The 17,397-nt window shown below is 38.5% G+C and overlaps 1 protein-coding gene across 2 annotated transcripts in view; it reads left to right on the forward strand.

Annotated features, from left to right (window-relative positions):
- Positions 1 to 4,185: 4,185 nt before the first annotated feature.
- The window catches only part of chrm2a (cholinergic receptor, muscarinic 2a), a 75,846-nt gene continuing 62,634 nt past the window's right edge, over positions 4,186 to 17,397 (forward strand). Inside the window, exons 1-3 of one of the 2 annotated variants that reach the window (XR_014123173.1) lie at positions 4,186 to 4,357; positions 4,708 to 4,855; positions 6,284 to 6,709. The gene's annotated coding sequence lies outside the window, so the exon portion shown is untranslated. Of the gene's footprint in view, positions 4,358 to 4,707; positions 4,856 to 6,283; positions 6,710 to 17,397 lie in introns of those variants that run through there. The other variant, XM_027004057.3, reaches the window with a different exon arrangement.

Raw genomic sequence — 17,397 nt, forward strand, 5'->3', positions numbered from 1 at the left:
GTGCTCAATCTGATCAGCATTGCTGCTCATACCCCATTATTTGATCTAATGCTTGCCAAATTTTGCATGTACAGTATAAAGCTGGCTGTCCTTGTTTCCTATTTCTCTGTGGTTTCTCTGATTTTTATACCTATAGAAATAAATACTGCTATTTCTGTGTTCTGACCTCACCTGCCTGTTGCCTGAGTTCTTATTATGGCTGTGCCCTGTTTTGCACGGTCTGACGGAACCTCACTGCCTGTGACGACGGAGAAGCCCAAATAAAGTACACTTGCAGCCCACGCACCTGTATGTTAGGCCTGGCTGTTTTACCCCACACAGGACGCTTGTGTGTGAATACGCCAGGATTCGATCTCAGCTGTATAGTCACCAAAAAGGAGAGTCTAATTATTGTCTATGTCACATCTCTCAATTCTACCTGCACTGTACAGAACTAAAATAGTAATGCTGCCCATGCCTTCATATAAATAGCCAATACCATGTCATGGATGTGCAATATCAGCTACATTATTGCCAAATCCTCCAACTAGTTCATATTTTAAACCCTTTTTCCCTTTACAATCTTCCCTACTTTTGCATTTTGATCTCTCTCTCTCGCTCGTGAGCTCTCTCTCTCTCTCTCTCTCTCTCTCTCTCTCTCTCTGTCATAGGCTTTTCTATCTGAATAACAGACTATTTCCAATTGGGTCATATTTTATGATACTTATTGTTCATTGATTTTCTTTACCACTTCCCTTCTTTTCTCTTCTGTTTTGTTGTCTCTCTCTCTCTCTCTCTCTCTCTCTCTCTCTCTCTCATAGGCTTTTGCTATCTGATTAACATAGACTACTTCAGTGATGTCTCATTTCCATGTTATCTCCATGGTGCCCAGGGAGTGTGGGTCAGAAGACCAATACTTCAAGAAGCCATCACACCACACACAGCACACATACATGCACACAGTGACCGCTCTGCCACCATAAGTTGACATTAATTCATGCATCCGCATCACTTCTCTTGTATCACATGTTGACATAGAATTCAGCAGTTGCACGCAAAGGTAGCTGCAGGTCAAGGTAAAAATCCACTTAAGCACTAGAAGGTTGAGAGCTGTCTTTAATGCCTCCTCCTTTTTGAGGGCCACTTCATTCATGCAGTGCAGGTGAATTGAAAGAACATGAAATAAATTCCTGAGTCAATATTAAAACATGAGCATGGCACTAATGACTCTGTGAAGTGGTGATGTGCTAAAAATACTGAGTGAGATGGATGGATTTAGTGAAGTCATGGCCATGACAGACTCACAGTGAAATTTATCATGGAGCTGTGGTACTGGGCTGAACTATGGACATAGAACAAGGATTCACAAATGCACAGAAATACACACGGACAAGCATATTTACAGGGACAACTGAAATTTACATACACTAAAGAAATCCATGGGCACATACACACAATTTCACTTACACTCCCAGATGTGAACTGGTAAAACAGTGCTAAGTATGGAACAGAGTTTAGAGATGGAGCACTACTCATTTATGAATTTGGCTTTCCATTCATATATAAAGAGGAAAGCCTACATATATATATATATAGCTTAGATTGCCATTTAATGTTGTTTTTAATATGTTAATATGTTTAATATGTTAATATGTCCTTACCAAAATGTATTGGTGCACAAAGCCACTTAGAGAGAGAGAGAGAGAGAGAGAGAGAGAGAGAGAGAGAGAGAGAGAGAGAGAGAGAGAGAGAGAATAGAAAAACGTCCCAAGTGACTCATTGTTGAGCTCTGGGAATTGGCCCTAGTCTTGGGGTCTCTTCAAGGAGCCACTACCACTGAAAGAGACATCAGAAAACAAATTCATAAGCCCATAGTTGGCTGCAGCTGACATGACACAAAGACAGATGAAATGGCTATGAATTACACTCTGAGGAATGATGCACGGATATAGAACGATTTCAACTTGATGATAAATCATAATGAAAAAGACAAACCCTGTGCCTGGGATGAAAAATGTTCTTTGATGTTACATGGAATTACTCATCAGTACTGTACTTAGGAAAAAGTCATTTATGAAATTTATTTATGAATGTTTGTCTAGAGACTGAGTATTATGTTTGCAGTTGTTGACAAGAGTGCATAAATATTTATACAGGATTTATGAACAAGTTATGGATGTGTTGTCAGTGCATTATGACATCCTTAAATGAGCCTTAAATTGGAATAAAATGTTACTCATATGCATCTAATCACCCAAATTAATATGCTTAAAAATATAAGACCCCAAATTGCTTATGCATCAAGCACAAGCTACGTAGAGGTAGGTTTTACAATAAGACTGATCTTTGGATCTATGTATGTCTTGTGTCACCCATAATGAGTTGCACAAGAAAGCAACGATTTGGTGTTCCCACTGGAAAGCAGAGACAGCAGGATCCTTCATACAAACCATTCCTGTGCCAGCTTAATCTTATAGCTGATCCCAGTACTCCACTGCTAAGCACTATAAGAAGCATAATGCAATGCTTGACAATGATGAGGTGCCAGTAGCCTGGATTGTACTGGTATGTTACATCTATGTCAAGGAGGTGAATTATTATGTGGTGTTTGTGTAAGCACTTTAATTTATGAGCTTCCATTAAGGAGTGCCTATGTGGTTTTCCCATTTGTTTATAAGTGAGAAGCTCTCAAACCCAATGTCTGCAATTATCCTTTGCAACTTTAATAAAAAATACACACCTCCCACTGTTCTCTCAGCATCTCATTACTATACACAGCTTCCTTTGTTTTGTGTGTGTGTGTTGGGGGGCGTTAAGAAATATATAGTTTGTCTGTTAAATGTAACAGATGGTGCATGGATAGTATGACATATCATATGCATCTTTTCCTTCCACTTGTCCCTTCCCCCCAGCTCTCGCTCTCACACCCTCACAGACTATAATGACCATGTGTTTTTTTCCTGCCTCACTTAGCAACATACGTAAATAGGGGGGAAACAATGAATGGACAGAAACAATGTGGATTTCATGTCCTTGTTTAATTATCTCTCCGGTCATATTGTGGAACTGCAGCTGGTCTATATGTCTCCATTTCACCAATTCTGCATGTTCTGCCAGCTGGAGCGTGACAGCATTCCAATGTAATGCATGAGTATACATCCCAATTGCAATAGTGTTCACAGATCTTCAATGATTTGTGTAGCTCCTCTGCTCTCCTGCTCCAATCTGACTGTAAAACATTATCATATTAATAGGCAAGAAATCAGCTATTGATTTCCTTTAAGTGATAGTTTGGTCTAGTAGAAGAAAATGAGGAAGTATTTGTCACTTTCACTTCGTCACTTCTAAGCCACTTTAAATAACGTACCACTGTGCTGAAGAGTTGCTTTAAATAATGCCATTAGTAACATTACGAGATTGTTGGTGGAACAGGAGTGAGTGAGTGAGTGAGTGAGTGAGTGAGTGTGTGTGTGTGTGTGTGTGTGTGTGTGTGTGTGTGTGTGTGTGTGTGTGTGTGTGCGTGCGTGCGTGTGTGCATACATCTGTTCATCTGCAGTGAAGAGAATGAGGTTACCACAAAAGCAGTTTGGTAAAAAGCCTAGCAAATATTTTTTATGGCTGTTTTCTGCAAACCTGGAAGGTGAACAATATAGAACAATATAGCCCCACAGTATAGGCAATTTGGCCTTTAGCTCTCTCCTAAGTTACTTAATGTGTGGCTGGGCTTACCCGCCTCCTGCAGATCAGATACTGCCAAAGAAGAGACGAGACATGTGGAAGAGAGAGAGAGAGAGAGAGAGAGAGAGAGAGAGAGAGAGAGAGAGAGAGAGAGAGAGAGAGAGAGAAACGTCCCCAGTAGATGTCAGTAGAACTCTCAAAACGTTCAGTATTCTTCAGGTATTTGCGTTTCATTTCACACTTTTAAAACCAGCAATAATAGACTCACTACAATGATTCTATATTGCTATTTTAACATTTGAAGAAACTTAAATAAAAATCTCTTCTTTGAAAAAAGTTGTGGTACCGAGCAAAGTTTAGCATGGTGTTCTATTAGTCGTGTATGAATGCCTTAATGTGTGCTTTAAAGAAACGCACACGCGCTCGTTATCTTACGTTGTGATGCGCTTTAATGGAGCTCAGCGTGTGTGGAGCGTCACTGAGAGCGCGAAGCCGAATGGCACACAGTTCCTCTGTAGGTTTCCTGGTTTAGGATATATATTAGAATGCGCTACGCCTTCACAGTATATTCGGGCAAAAGACTAAAACCATTTTAACCCCGCAGTCTACAGCTGAAGATGATCGACTCGCTCTCCTCTACTATTGATTCTCTGCTTTTCCGTCTGCGAGCTACGTGCGCTGTCCGCGGTGCTGAAACTAGGTACTGGGTCCAAACTAAACCGGTGCTTATTACTCAAGTTCAGTCTAACTGTTAGAGACAACCAGCACAAGGTGGTACTAGGTGGTTAACCGTGGTGCATGTGATGGTAACATCTATGTGTCACACACGGTTATGGAATAACTCTACTTCAAAAAGTGACGAGAAAGCTGCTGATACATATGCAGGTTTGATTGTAAGAAAATCTGATGTACAGATGTGATATAAACCAGGTGACTGCGTGTTATTATAGGAGAAATTTTTAGGGGTTGTTCTGTTTGCGTCTGTGTTCCCCTCCCCCTTCCCCCTTGCTCACTCACTTTGGCTCCCACTCTCTTTCCACCCGTGAGCAGTCAGAAGAGCTCAGCCTTTCCACCGAGCAACCACTCGAGCAACATGTCCTCAGACGTGCAGCTGCGTGACCAAGCGGACCAACTGACCACCGGCAGCCACGAGATCAAGGACTCAGACAGAGAGCGGAGCACGAGAGCCTGAAAGCACGTAGGTTAATCTGCCTGTAACATTCAATGCTTGTAGATGATATTTGTGTGTGCCGTATTGCTTTGGCAAATGCCACTGCAGGGTCGTAATCGAACAGTTTCCAATGTATGAGCAGTGTCGATTCAAGACACCTCTGGGGAAAAACTGCCAGTGAGAGAGAGAGAGAGAGAGAGAGAGAGAGAGAGAGTGAGAGAGAGAGAGAGAGAGAGAGAGAGAGAGAGAGAGAGAGAAAAGAAAATGTTAAATTAGAACCGTAAAGAGCGTGCGATGCCAAATTAAAATTCGTCGAAGAGGAGGGAAAACCGTTAGAACTGAAGAATGTTCTATGAAGTGATTAAACCAAAGTTAACAGTCCGAACGCGAAGTCTTCATAACTCCATTATTTTTTTACGACACAGGCCGATTAAAGAAATTTCGCTGAAGCTATGAAGGAAAAGGTGAAGTCCTCCCTGTTTAAAAAGTACACTGGATCAGCGTGATAGTGTGCCAGTCGGTTTACTTTGCCGTGACCAGTGGAACAAAATCATATGTATATTTAATCCAGTTGTATCGGTATATACAGATTTTAACAGTGGAAATGAGAAGCAGAAACCCGAGCGCAAGCGCTTCGACTGAAGGCTGAGTGGCAGAGCCCTCTGGTGAGAAAATGTCTAGTTCAGTACCCCGTTTCTCGCGCACAACCTTAAGGTATCCTGAGCTGAGGGACAATCAAAAACATGCCACTGTACATGTGAACATAAACGAACCGTACTGGCCTTATGTGATTCTAGCCCTATAAAGTGTATAAATGTCCGTTTTTTATGCAACATTTCATCCTCATGCAAAAAGATGAAAAATGAGTGTGCAAGCTTAGTTTCCCTAGAACAGTTTGTCACAATTCTCCGATATGGCTACGATAATCAGAATTTTTAAATGAAATAATTTTGCTACGATTTAAGCATGGTCTCGGACACAATCGAATTGTTTAATTAAGTAATTTTACTTGAGAACTGCATCCTGGGCTAAAATGTTATTGACTGCAGTGAAACTTATTAGACCAGCATTTTTAATTTTTCAACAAAAATGCCTGCAGCTTAATGATGTAACCAGTGTAACACTGTTCTCGATTCCGCTTCGAAGTTAGGCATGAAGATATATATATATATATATATATATATATATATATATATATATATATATATATATATATATATATATATATATAGACACACTATATATATAGACACACTATATATATATATATATATATATATATATATATATATATATATATATATATATATATATATATATATATATATATATAGACACACACACACCCAATTAACTAAAAACTAAAGAAAGCATCCATTTTGAAACATTCATTTATGAGATGGGATCTAAAATATTTTTTCTCTACTCTTCCAACCCCCCTTACAATCCCCACAGGACGCTGATACAATACCGCGAACAAAGACATGCACCAATGGAGTGCATTCATCCGCATTGGAATTCTGGGCTCCTCTCCCACTTTATGTGGCATTTAAAGGTACCTTTGTCAGGTGTCATAACGCTCCCAGACCTTTTCTGGATTGTGATAGTCGTTCAGTCATGTAAGTGTGCGTTGCTCTTCGCCAGAGAGAAATAGACCACGCATAAATAGACTCTTCACTCATCCGTTCTCCTGAGAAAACAATAACAAAGTGGGAATAAATATCGATATTTCTTGAACAAACCACAAAAAAAGGAGCTCGTCGCTCGTTTACATGCTTTAAGAAGTCAAATGTTTTTCCCTTAAAAATGACGAGGAATTATATGAACTGTATGCTCGCTCTCTCTCTCTCTCTCTCTCTCTCTCTCTCTCTCTCTCTCTCTCTCTCTTCTCTCTCTCTCTCTCTCTCTCTCTCTCTCTCTCTCTCTCTCTCTCTCTCTCTTTGTGTGTGTGTGTGTGTCTGTACGGTAGAGTAATAAAGGCCCTGTGTGTAACTACCAGCAGGAAAATAAATTCCTCATGCAAATAATTCAGAATGCAAAAATGATCATTTCAGCATCTCAAAACTGCATCGTGTAGCACCTCGAGTATATGTCCATTTGCACAGCCTCACTAAGATGTGCTTAGGCGCTCATGTTTTTTATCAGGTCAGGCTATTTGAATTTTTCAAGGAAATGGAGGTGGAATTGATACGCCATTTTGAGGAATGAGCTCGAGCGTTGAGCATCATGACCCTGACCTCACTGGTACTCTGAGTGTCACGTAACATATAAATGACCTGGGTCAGTAACATACATCCATATATGTAGGAAGCAGATGTGGGTAATCATTGTCACTGTGCTTTAGGTCCACTGACTGGAATGTGATGTGTTACTCCTTGTGTGTGTGTGTGTGTGTGTGTGTGTGTGTGTGTGTGTGTGTGTGTGTGTGTGTGTGTGTGTGTTTGTGCACGTGCGTGAAGGCCTCCTGCCCAAATGAAAGTCAGAAGAAGTGTTACAGAATTAACTAACACTTAATAATGGGTAAGCTATGGTACTTCCATGTGGTTCTGTGTAATTGAGGTTGAGTTCTTGGGTGTATCTAATAGTGCTCAGAAATGATAAACGGAAAAGTTTATCATTTCTGAGCACTATTAGATACAGGACTACGAAATGAAAATGTGTCACTGGCAAAACAATGAACGGATGATAGACATAAAAACGCTTATTTTGTTTGGTGGGAAACGTCATTTAATAATGGGTATTTGTGCTGCATATGATTTTGATATTGGATAAAGGCCCTTTGCCAATAAATGTGCTTATTGTATTGGAAACTGGTAGCTTATTAACTACGGGTAAATGTTTAATTACTGGACCAGGTAGCGCAGTGATTTCATTTACATGCCTTTTAAAAAATATTTAGTTATAATTTAGACATGACAGTGGTGGAGATTTGTAATGAGAAATTGAATGAGCACTTTTTATAAATGTCCCAATATAAGCAAGTTTACGCAGTAAATCAGCTTGTTAACAAAGAGGTATCGCATGAGAACCGACAGAGTATTGGATAACAATATGCACATGCAAAAAGGATACAAATTGTGCAACTGAAATCATGAACGGTATAGTTGTTTGAATACCTTAAATTTGGAATAAGGCCATTTTAACTAAGGAATGCATCTGAACTTCATATATTTGCTACAAACAGCAGCGTTATTCACAAGACCATATACAAAAGGAGTTATAAACAGCTGTGTTGAATTCATCTGTGTCAAAAGTACACACATGTTCTTGGTACAAAATGGAACAATGTGTTTGCAGTGCATATAGGAAGTCTCATAACTAGATCATCTCAGCAGTACAAGGAGGATTATGTGAATGAGATAGCACTACTAATAAAGCCACTTTGGAAAGGGGCTGAGGATGATCTATGAACACATTCCAAACTTTAGTATCGTGTGTTGGAGCACATAATTGGCATTGCTTATAGTACTTAGAAATGTAAGAAATGTAAGTAGGTAAATATTGTAAATATTGTAGTCTCCTCTTTTCCAACTGGAAATTACATTACTGCCTTAAATTAAAGGTATTTAAAATAATAATAATTTGTTGTTTGGCTTAACATGTTTCGGTCTTTGTGTGTACTGTGGCAATAAGATGCTGAAACTGAAAGGAGAGGTTATCAATTATCCTTTCAGTCTCCTACTGAGACACTTTTCTTTATTTCACATGGTTCCCTGACCCAAGGTCACAGCAGTATTATCAAAGGTAAAAAATCCTCTACTGAGCTGAGCTGAGCTAAGTGGAGAGAACACTTACCTTATTTGTGCACATGTAAACCAGGATGAATTAACATTATAGTTACATGCATGGGGCAGTACAGTATCCTTACGATCATCTCTAATATACCAATAGTGAAATGGTATATTAGTATTAGTATTAAATTACAAGCCTTGTTGCATGAGAGACCATTCCATTCAAAACCCATATGACTAAGTGGAAATATAACATAAAAGTGCCAAGATGATCAATGAGTAATAATATATTTGAAAAGGGGGACAATGTCTAGGTGGATTTAAAATGTTTTTAAAAATTTAAAAACTTTGAAAATGCTTTGAATAAAGGCTTTTAATGATAAGAAAAATGCAAACAAACTAATCCTGGCACTTCACAATTTCATGCTTAGAACTATTACACATTCAAGGTTCAAGGCTTTGTTTTTACACACAGTTAATGTATTGTTAATGTTAATGTATTGCTGACTTCAGATCCCCTCATTTATTTTAATCATGACCTCTTACACTCCACAGATAATAGAGTGTTATACTCGTCACACCCTTAATATTATCTTTTGTGTAGTTACTGAATATTTCACAGTAGTTAGTAAATAATATGGCTTAAGATTCATAATAATTAATAATAAGTCTGATTAAAAAAAACAACTTAAAACAAGTTCATGAATGAACAGAAGAAGAGTTTGAACAGAATAAAATCTATAAACTTGACTAGTTCTGCATGATTGTGTTTAAAGATCTGCAGCTTTAAACAAAAAAGTCAGCATAACTGACAAATATATATACACAGAAGAGCTAACCTTGTTTTTTTTGTATTTTTCTGCATTGATTTGTTCTGAGGGGGTATGTACTCATTTGAAATGAAGCAGGAAAAGCTTTTTTAATTCAGTTTCTGAAACACTTTTGACCTCGTAGTAGCCTATTGTACACACACACACACACACAGTAGTTTACCATCACCAGTTGTATAAGTTGTTGGTGTGCATGAATGTGTGTGAGCTTTGCTGTATTACTGCCGCTTCAGGTGTATCTTATCAATAATCCAGTAATAATGCCTGGATGAAAAACCTACAATGAAGCATCCCACACTGTTTGGGATTTTCCAGCTGTGTCCTTAAGCTCCTACACACTTACACACACAGATTGGAAGTAATCAATGCCGTTTTAGAAATGTCTTCCTTTTGGCTAATTACTAGTTTTCTATTTAGATAAGACATTGCAGATTTATGATTTTTAAATTTTCAGTTCCTGCACACATGGCACATGTTTTCTATGGTAATAATTTTCCTCTATGAAAATTAATGACCTTGTTACTGTTGAAAAGTGGAAAGCTCTCTAATTAACCTAGTGTAATGCCCCTCGTCCACATGGTGAAGATCGCCCTGTGACTTTTTGTCTTTGTTTCGTTTCTCTGTTGACGTGTCATTATGTGTGTGTGTGTGTACCTTTTCCCCACTTGTTGCTTGTTGACCCTTGTTCTCTCCCCAAACAATATAGGCCTATGTACATATGTACCCCTTCATCCAACACATCAGTGGTCAGTTATTGTCTGCTTTGAGTCTGCTATGAGTGTTCCCATACTGCTTATTGTTGTGTTTCAATTTCATTTGTTTGTTTTGTTTTGAAAATAAATGCTTTTTACATTGGTGACTCATGTGTGCATCCTGCCTCTTCATCACTCTTTGCCAACATCACACCCAACAGTGTTTTAAAAAAGAAAACAAATATATACTGAAACTGTTGTGACCGCGATGGAACTTATAAGGAGTACAGAATACAGAGTCAGACAGACCATAAATGACCACGGAATCAGAGAATTTGAGTTTGAGAATCAGTATCAGAATCATAATCAGATTCGACTTTTATTCACCAGTACTTTTAATGTACTAGAAGTTGCTTTAGTATGATGGAAACAGCTCAACACAATATAATTGAGTATGCAAGTTCACTGACATTACTGACCAGAATAAGTTTTAAAAAGCATTAGGGCAAGAACACAACACTATTTACTGTATATAGGTTTATATGTCCAATGTGAATTAAAAATTGTGACATGTAAAATGTGCCTGTGTAAACATGAGAATTCAGTAATGCATCATGTGTAAGGTCTTTCAGCAGTGATTACAGTTCAGTAGAGAATCGTGTGAGATGCTTCACCAGTGATTACAGTTCAGTAGTGAATCATGTGTGAGATACTTCACCAGTGATTACAGTTCAGTAGTAAGCTCAAGTTATGTTGGGACAGGACCCAGCAGCTCTCCTCAGGGCCTCCCAGTCCACCAGGTACCGGTGATGATCACACATACTGGGAGTCTAAGACAGCCTGAACGGTGTAGGCTGGGGTACCTATGACATCCAGGGAAGGTAGAGGGTTGTCAGTGGGAATTTTGCTTTTGCCTTGACTCTCTGGCCTAACAATTGAAACATGGAACAAGTTAATTTACTAACTTGGTTGTCTTGCTAGAATACCTTTAATTGTTTTATAGAATGAGGGGCTAGCTTACAACTGGGAAGATGGAGTTTTAGGTTCCATATGGAGAGCCATACAGTCACCTGGTTGATTGTGGTAACAATCAGCTTGTTGTTTATGGCAATGTTGTACCCAATTTATATATGAGCTTTGCTCACTGGAACCACTCATCTTACTTGTTGGAGTATGGCATGGTACCATAGACATCGCACAAATGTAGCAGGGTTCTTGGGTTTCTTTTGTCATATTGCACAACTTCTCTGCAAAAACTGTTCTTTATCGGTTCTCACACCAACACTGAAGAACAGACTTGATGTGTCCAATGTGTTCATGAAGAAAGAGGGAACAAACTAAAATATCATTGTAAACTATGACAAATTTGCCAATGAACTCTCTGTAGATGTCATTGATAAATGCTTGGAGAACTGAAAGGGTAATAGAAAAGCCATACAACATAAGGAAATATGCAAAGTAGCCACACATGGTACTAAAGGCTGTCTTCCTCTCTTAAATCATCCTCTCTTAGATCAGATCAGATTAAAAGCACAGCGAATGTCTAGTTTAGTGAAATACTGTGCTCCTTGATGTAGTACTATGGGGAAAAGTGGAACTTAACCCTAGAATTATTGAGATGTCTGTAATTGAAACATGGGAAAAAAGAAGCCTGCAAAAAGTAGTGAGGTGGAAGTGTGAATAAAATCCTCTATAGCCTTAGACTCAGAGGCTGACAGTGGATAGATCTTGGCATGAAGAAGAAGTTAGGAAGTATTGGTCTTTGAATACTTTGCTGAGGTAGGCAGAGGAAATGAGGAGTCATTTGGAAATGGAAGCGATCTCAATAGAAGTTGATTGGTAAGGTATGGACAGACATGAGGATGAGAATTGGGGGAGAAGGCTATATTTTCCATATAGGACCATGAGATTGAAGGGTTGTGCTTTGCTATCCAGGGAGAGACTGGGAAAGGAAGACTTATCAATGATGCAGGGCTACAGGAGATGAAAAATCATATTTGAAAATGGGTGGCTCCTATAGTGAATTGTAAAGGGGCAGTGGATTTAATGATGTAAGCCTTTCCTACTGGCTTACAGTCCATAGCTAAATGTTCAAAGGCTCAGGCTGTGGGATACGGGAGGTGGCGATCATGGCCTAAATTCTCTATGTAGAAGTTACTGGCTGCTCCAGAATCTGAGAGGAGAATAATCCATTACACAAAACAGAAACAGGGACAGTGATAAGACAGTTGCAAACTGCATGTGGGGAAAACATCCCCGTGGTTTTACTGTGAAATTCCATTAAGAAGTGGGGAGGGAGATGTTTGCAATTTCTGAGCATGTGACCTCTCTCTGCACAGTAGAAGCAGAGACCCAATGTGAGGTGTCATTGGTATTCTTTGAGGAGACAACGAAGTATGTCCTAGTTGGATGGGATGTGTGGCTGGTTCTATTACTTTGGGATCAGGAAGAAATAAATTGTGCATTCTTTGTTTTCTTAAGAGACTGTCTAGTGTTGACAATCTCTTCTAGAGAAGAGAGATCAGTGCAAGAAGCTATCCCTGTTTGTATATCTTCCTGAATCATCCTATGAAAAATGGTTAAAAGTGCTGGATCATTCCATCTGCTTGCAGAATTCTATGGCATAATCTAATCCTGTACAATTTCCCTGTTTTAAAGAATACAGCCTCTCACCACCCACTTTACTCTTGGGAGGGTGATGTAAAACATTATTAAAAACAGATAAAACTTTCATAGTATCCTATCTTCAGGCCACTTCTTTACCATACCTTGGTATCACATTCTAGAACATGCCTGGCATGTAGCAAGACTATGGTCACTACCTTCCTATCATTAGTAGTACCAGGTGAAGTGAGTGAAGTAGAAGCAGTGCTGAAGCAGTAAACTCTTACATTTTCAAGGCATGTTACCTACTTCCAAAACGCTGGCACTAAGCTTGGTGACGATTCCCTGAGCAGCCCTACTTCTCAGAAACCTCAGTGTTTTGTGAGTAGTTGGTGCTGTTCTTGGAATAGCTTTTATCTTCTGAATCAATTGTTGGCTAAACAATGGATTCAGATGACTGGTAGGTTAGATACAATTACTAATATTTATTAGAAAATACTACCTGCAAACATTTTGTGAGGGACAGGCAGAGGTAAAGCAATCAGCAAACAATAATCCAAGGACAAGTCCAAAAGAGATGTCAAGAACAGGAAATGGAGATAAGACTCTGATAAAACAACATGCAAGTTGTTGAAAATGCTCAGTACTCAGAAGATAGCTCAAGAGATTTTGTGAGGAACGTTTCAGAAAAAAATAAAAACTTAAATAAGGGAAAAAAAGACCACCCATCTCCTATGAGGAACAGGGGAGAGAGGGAGTGGTCAGTGATTAGTAAAACAGAAATGTTGAACAAGGGAGTGTGGGAGGAGCCAAGGAAGGTGTGTTTACTGCAACCCCTTCAATACCTGCAACACTCTTTTTACACCAAACCCAGCTCAGGTGTTAAGTTGCCAAAATTTTGTTTCATCTGATTACAGACTAAAGGTTCCCAAGTTCCAGCCAGGCCCTCTGTAAGTCACTCTAAGATATGATAGCAAATCAAACCAAATCAAACCAGTGGACTTTAGTATGAATATTTTCATAACAGATTCCTGAGAACATGCCTAATGTATAGTATTCCCCAAGTCACATTGAAAACATGTCATGCCTGGCCTAATGTTTTAAAAAGAATCCATTTTTGAACAAATCATGTAAATCATAAAGAGTTAGCCAATATGTTTGTTAGAAAACTAAAAACCACAGCCACATTTGGGGTGATGGGACGACTTTACTTTCAGATTGGCTATTACTATTGCTTTAGTGAAAAATAGAAAAATATTTACTGTAAATTGTAAATACTGTAAAACTTGTAAATAAGGTCCCTTGCCCAGTTAAATTTTAATCATACCATTAATCAAACATTTAGTCAGTTTAGAAACATAATGCAAGGTATATTATAAGAAATGAAAATGTCTGGTACAATGTTGCTCAAATTAGTTAGATGTGGCAATGGTAACAACATAAAATACAACTGAATAAAATGTAAATTACCAGCCAGAGACATGTTAGCAGAAAATTTACAAACTTAACTATTACACCAGTGCTGTAACACATGCATATGCACCACAAACAGAGACTCAAATGTAGGTTGTTGGGGTTTTTTTATTTAACATTCCACATAGCAAATAAGACTGTAGTTGTTACCAAGCCCACTTAATTGACTTTGAAGCATACTGCATCACACCTGTATTATGACAGCCTTGGGCCACACACATGTGCATGCCTATCCACACACACTCACACACATGCACGCACATAAACACACAGAGTTGTCAGTATTGGGGTTTAAATCATTTAGAAGCAGTAAAAGGTCCATCGAGACTGTCCAAGAGTGTTTCTGTGAACAAAGACAGACGGCATCTCCCTTAGGACTTTTTTTCTTTATGACACATGCACACTCACTCACTCACACACACACACACACACACACACACACAAACACACACACACACACACACACACACACACACACACACACACACACACACACACACACACACACAGGTGTTACAGTTACATACAAAACTGTAAAAACTGTACAGTTACATACAAAATTGTACAGTTAAGAGTTACAGTTACATACAAGAATCCTTGGTTGTTATATACCAACATGCTGTGCAATAATATTTCATAATGAATGTGTGAATTTTTTATTTGTGTGTGTGTGTGTGTGTGTGTGTGTGTGTGTGTGTGTGTGAGAGAGAGAGAGAGAGAGAGAGAGAGAGAGTCCAAACTATGACAGAAACAGAAAAAAACACCAGAACTAACCTACCTCAAGACCAGCAAAATGATCCTGACAAGCTAACGTACTATTTTACAAAAGTTACAGGTTTAATTAATTAATTTTTTTAAGTGATAGGACAAAACATTACTGAGTTTATTACCGTAGAAAACATGTGCCACCTGTGCAGGAACTGAAAATTAAACAATTACTGAGGTTAAGGTTAGGGTTAGATATTGGGTCATTCTTACATCATTCTCATTAAATTTAAGGAGATAACTACATAATATTGGACATATGCATGACCAAAAAGAACAAAAACAAAGCCTTTGGGGGTGGGTGGGTGAGGAAGAGAGAGGACCGAGTGAAAGCGGCAGGGGGTGCTAACCTGGTGTTAGTATTTGTTACAGCAACACGAGCTGTTGTTAAAGACAACCTCGAACGCATTTTTTCAGTATTTTTAAACTGCTCTCTGATGTATTGGACTTGGGTCAGGGTGAAAATTGCCCAGAAGTGGTTTTACATGCCCATTTACAACCCTATGATTTGAACCTATAATGAAAAGAGATGTTTTTTAATAAGTAATAATTGATGAGCTCTGCTCTGTTTAGCTGGTTTACAGCAAGGCATGCTGAATCAACACAGAATCAACAGGTCAAAATTGCTAGCTAACTGTGAGAGGTGAAACATGGAGTGTTTAGGAATTCAACCATTTATGTTTCTGCCTGCTTCTGAGGATATTTCTTAAAAACAAGACTGATTAACAGATTGACTATGTTTTGTCAAATGTCAGTCGTAGTGGACAAGCTAGAAGGAGAGTTAGCTATAGAATGGATATCTCTAAGCAACCAAACTAGTTTTTAGCTTTTGAGTTGGATGTTGCTGATGAACTATTAATTAGACATTTACATGACAAAGGGATTGGCAAAGAAACACCTTATATTGAAGATTTATATGACAACACTTTATCGCACTTAGGGGCAGTGGTAGCTCAGTGGTTAAGGTCTTTGACTAGTAATTAGAAGGTTGCCAGTTCAAGCTGCTCTACCATCCACATTTCCATTGCTAAGCAAGGCCCTTACTGCTCAAGTTGTGGTCAGTCAGACTTATAAATGTAAAAATGAATCTCTATCTAAATCACCTAGGTTGTCATACCATCTCAACAGCACATGGTTAGTTTGTTTGTTAGCTCACTATGAAATGTTCACTGTAAGATGTTTCAGCCAATAAAAAGTGATTAAAACCGTACAGCATGGCTAGCTATTTACAGGTTGTGCTTGTGGTTATGACACCAATAAGGTCAGAACTTTTCAGGGTCAAACAAGTGAAGCCTTCTCAATATTGTCTAATGTTTGATAAACTGAAACATCTGAGTGAAATGTGAAGTCCAAACTACCAACTTGTCACGAATCCTATTAAATATGAATATCAATCATGCCCGCTGACAGCTCAGCTCCATGTGAGGGGTATCAAAAGTGCTGTTACCACTTCACAGCACAGAACAGGCATTTTCTGTATATAGTATTATGACATTTTTGTTGTTGTTGTTGTTTCGTTCTTCACAGCACCTGCAGAACTGTTGAAGTTTTGGCTGTGCAGGTCCATGTTAATATTGCCTGGTCTAGAATGTGCATTGTATTTAAATTAATGAGTCAAGACTGTTACATAAATATTAGTCAGTCAAGACTGTTACTTAAAAGTCTACGATTTTAGAATTGGTCTGTTTTTACCATCGTGTTTTGCTTATGTGGGCTTTACATTTGAAGAAGGTGACAACAGTATGTGAATTCGCTGTGTGTCAGTTCCATGTACAAACTTTCCTTCAGCTATGCCAAGGTACATACAGTCTTCCATTCTATGTCACCTTTAACATTAGCTAGAAGGATCAAAAGGTGGAAACATTTGTGTAGGTGAGAGGTTTGAAGAATCAAAACTGAAAATTAAATTCCTGTGAGACAGAGCATGATTTTCAATGTATTACCAGTACTCTGACACACTGAATTGGCAACAGCAGATGCCTCACCAACATATACTAGTGTAGACCACATTTCTCTCATTTAATTATTACTTACTTATATGGGTGTGCACATACATACATATACATTCTACAGACAAAAAGAGAAACAGAAACAGGAGAAATCTGTTATGTGTCCAATCTTATTGCAAAGACAAACGTCCACTATGGAGTTGAATGGAGTAATCTGGGATAGAGGTATGTATATTTGGTATGTGTGTCTAGTTTAAAATGGAGTAGCTGCTATACTTTCTCCTCAAAGTATAAGATTTGTATCAAATCAAATTTGAGTGGAGAGAAACTAGAGCCTTGATATCTCTCGACCAGTCATACTGACAGCCACATGCAGACATTATTTATACCTAACACTTTCATTTATATCTCAAAGCCTAGAAAGTTCATGATTTTTTAGAATAGTTTTATCTATAAACACATGCTGTCCATTGAACAAGGGGTGTATGGTAGTTAACAACAAGTATTAATAGGTGGAACATGTAT

This window comes from Electrophorus electricus, chromosome 4, assembly GCF_041902795.1.
Source record: "Electrophorus electricus isolate QZ-2024a chromosome 4, ASM4190279v1, whole genome shotgun sequence".
Taxonomy (NCBI): Eukaryota; Metazoa; Chordata; class Actinopteri; order Gymnotiformes; family Gymnotidae; genus Electrophorus; species Electrophorus electricus.